Source organism: Physeter macrocephalus, chromosome 4, assembly GCF_002837175.3.
Source record: "Physeter macrocephalus isolate SW-GA chromosome 4, ASM283717v5, whole genome shotgun sequence".
Lineage (NCBI taxonomy): Eukaryota > Metazoa > Chordata > Mammalia > Artiodactyla > Physeteridae > Physeter > Physeter macrocephalus.
The window spans coordinates 4,347,566-4,351,383 of NC_041217.1; the positions used below are offsets into that span (position 1 = coordinate 4,347,566).

The following is a 3,818-nucleotide window of genomic DNA, read 5'->3' on the forward strand; positions in this document are numbered from 1 at the left end:
CGCAGGCCCAGCGGCCATGGCTCACGGGCCCAGCCACTCCGCGGCACGTGGGATCCTCCCAGACCGGGGCGCGAACCCGGTTCCCCTGCATCGGCAGGCGGACGCGCAACCACTGCGCCACCAGGGAAGCCCCTATTTTCTTATTTTAAAATAATTCTTATCTATGGCTTGTTTTCTTAAGAGAAAATGGGAGACTTGGAAATGAACTTATTGCATTTGTATTTTAATTATAATATTCTCTAGTTCCTTAAGTATTTTGTATAGCCAAAACTATGAATTATTTTGACATAATGTATGTAAGTTTAAAAAATCTTTATAATTTATATTATGGATTTATCATTTTGAAGTGAATTATATGGTTAACCATACAAATTTAACTTTTTATATAAACAAGTACTCCTGGAAATCTGATGAGCAGGTTCCTTTTTTTTTGTCTACAAAGAAATGGGGTAAAACAATCTTGTCACTTAAAATTATAAAATTATAACACTACAAACTTAACCATAAGTTAAGTTCACAGGTATGATTCTCATAATTTACCAAAATGAAAGCTGATAAAAGTATTCATTTTAAAGCAGTTCATTCAGAGATATACAGACACATGTGATTTTGATGTGGAAGAATAATTTTCTACATGTGAAAATCAGTATAGAAGATTAGGAAATGTCACCGAAAAAGTGAGTTAAATGAGCATGTTAAATATTAATTAGATCTAGTGCAGTCCTTGACTGTTCTTTCACATAAATAGAGAGCATGTACTCTTAATTTGTTTTTAGCCCCTTGGAGAAAGAATAGATTTATAAGTATCTTAAGTATATAAAATAAGTCCCCACAGTGAAGACATGATTTGTACATATGAGGCTTAGTTGGGTTTGTTTCCCAGTAATGGGAAGTTAGGTTAGACACTTGTTGACTAATGTTACTGTTTTGAAATATTAATCCTGTTGCTCTCGGTCTTTCTAGTTCTCTCTGGTCTAACCTCCTGTCCAGATTCTTTGTTTTTTTCTTTTCTAACTTCTGCCTCTTCAACTGCCCCTGAGAATGCCTAGGGTGTATGAAGGCCCCTAACTTTGGGGTCACATAAGGGTGATAGTGTGCTTGCCGAGTTCCGCGGCAGTAAATTTCTCAGTGAGACCGGCTACTGCAGTTCCTCTTTGTGACAGGTAAACTGGTGCCAGGGATGTTTTAGCTGTTGCTTGGTGTCCCAGATTTGTGAGGTCAGCGGAACATTAATAAGCCCTCACATACTAAGTAGAACGTAAAAGCATTTGACCATGTAATGGTGATGAGTGTTCATAACCCCCAGGATCCCAGGGCACAGCGGTGCTTACAGACTTCTTGAAGGTTAGGGCTGAAAGGAGCTTTAGGTACCACTTTGTCTAACTACTTCAGTTTCTTTTTAAAGAAACAAAACTTCATCTGGGAATCCAGCCAAGGGCCTTGAAGAATGGTTTTGCTATATGCTTTTTGGTGAATATTCTGAGTACTACAGATGACACAAGTACTCTCTGTATATTTCTCATCCTTCTTACCTTTTACTGCTTTCCTATACTAATTGTCTACTTCTTCCTAAACAGCCTTTTCACTGGATCTGAGACTGCTTCAGTAAGAATAATTCTTAATCTCTCCTTATTTAGCTCTTAACATGTACTAGGCACTATGCTAGGTGCTTATGTGCACAACTGATTTTATCTTCAAATTCTCCCAGTACTGCTAAGAGATAGTATCAGCCCTGAAACTGAGACTTGAGTAAGAAACTTGCCTGATAACACACTGCTTAGAAGAGGCAGAGCTAGCTGAGACTTGAGGGCAAGTTGGTCTAACTGAGAAGCATGTGTTATGAGCAAGGAAGCTGTATTATTCTTTCTGCTTGGAATGCTGACCCAAACCCTACTCACTTATTTTAGTTCTTTTAGAAAAAGTTTATTAGAAGTTTCTCCCCCAGTATCTTTATAATTTGAAAGCAGTGTGTTGTCTAATCCAAAGAAATGATACCAATCTGTTTAGTCCTTTAGTTCTACCTCATACAGCTCTTGGTCCATCATAGGCGTTGGCTTATTATATACTTCTCTGCGTGTGTTTCCCTTCTTTTGGCAATATGGGGCAACCCAAATCACATTTCGGGAGCTGTAATTAACTTTTGTTGTTGTTTTTTGCACAGTGGAGAATTTTGTGTGGGAGGGTAGGAGATGAAACTATAAACATAAACTGGGCTGGGTCTTGGCAACAATGAAAGGCCTTGCTAAAGAGTTGGTCCTTCAAATGAACTTAAGAAGAGTGTGATATATATGTAACAAGATAAGTCTGTTAGGAATACTGATTTGGAAAAGATTTCAGTATGGATTGGTTGTGGGAGAAACTGGAGGCAAGGAAGTGAGTCGGCTTTGCAGGAGTGCCGCTGAGGAGCAGGAAGGACCTGAAAGAGTTGGTTACATTAGGAATGAAGCAGAGGAGGAGTGTGTTAACCTGAAACCAGTAGACTGCCAGATGTTTCTGCAGCAAAGGTGGTTTTATTGGGGATCCGCAGAGAATTGCAGCTCGCGGCCTGCAACCGCGGCGAGCCAGGTGCAAGTTCGTGCGTGACAGGGGAAGGAGAACCTTTTATCGAGGAGAGAGGAAGTCAGGAGGGCTGTGTAAACAAAGAGGCCGTGGCTTTTCATTGGCTGAGTCCTTGCAGGAAAGAACCGTATTTCTTCTTCCTGTTGGGTTCCACCATGGTCACAGGGTGTGAGAGCTCCCCCTTCTGGCCACCCCATTTTGTTTATTAATTTTTTACAGGTGTAAAGGGGGGAAAGAGAGACTGCGTGCAAAGGTGTTTGGGAGAACGTGGGGTGGAGAAGAGTAATGAAGAGAGAATGTGTTTCTTTTTGGCACTTTGAGAAATCTTGAATTATTTTCCATGCCAGTGATGGGAGGGGACTTTGGGGATTTAGGAAAAATGGAGGGTTTGCAACCTTAGGAAATAAAAAGGTGTGAATGAATTTGAGGATTTACAGACAGATTTAGCTGATGGCAGATTTATGTTTTGCCAATACATTGAGAGCTGTGGCTGAGGAGATGGATGCAGAGCAAGGCTTCCCACCCAGGCTGCTACTAATTGCAGCATCTCCTGTCGCTTTGTGAGCTCACCACGTCTGTGTAAAATGAGTGCGTGTGTCTCTCTTTGCTGCGGTCCGGCTAAGCCCCCAGTGCTCTTACATCCCCGTTGCTCGCACCCACACTTGACAGCTTGACGCGGTTTTTCACAATGCTTGACTTTTCCCCGGTACTTTCTGCTTGTTGTTTCATGGTTCACTTTTCTATAGGTTTGCTGCGTTCAGGTACCATCGGCCTCTTAGGGCCATGGCTAGTCTGTATTTCTTGAGCGAGAGGAGAGTCAGTCTTTGGGAGCACACTATACCTTTAGAGAGTGGTCAGAACTGAAATCTTATAAATGCTGGGGGCAGCTTTGCGTTTGCATCACAGCTCTGTATTCACAGATTGCAGGAAGTGTTGCTTTCGGCAGGGGTTTTCTCTCTCTTAGTTCCTCACCTGCAAAATAGGGCTGACCTTGCTACTCTGACAAAGTGAGGGTAGGAATGACATCTACGAAGCATAGTGCCTGGCACATAGAAAGCACTCCATAAATGTGAGCCGATAGTTTTATAGTTATATTGTAATGCCACGAACGTTTATTAATTTATGATGAGGAATAGATAAAACTGGTTTTTTTTTTGTTTCTTTTGTTTTGTTTGTTTTTTTTTCTTGCGATACGCAGGCCTCTCACCGCTGGGGCCTCTCCCGTTGCGGAGCACAGGCTCCGGACGCGCAGGCTCAGC

General features: G+C 41.9%; 1 protein-coding gene across 8 annotated transcripts in view; it reads left to right on the plus strand.

The window, feature by feature from the left end:
* Positions 1-3,818, plus strand: part of DENND1B (DENN domain containing 1B) — a 278,187-nt gene that overhangs the window by 75,294 nt on the left and 199,075 nt on the right. The gene's annotated exons all lie outside the window — the stretch shown is intronic.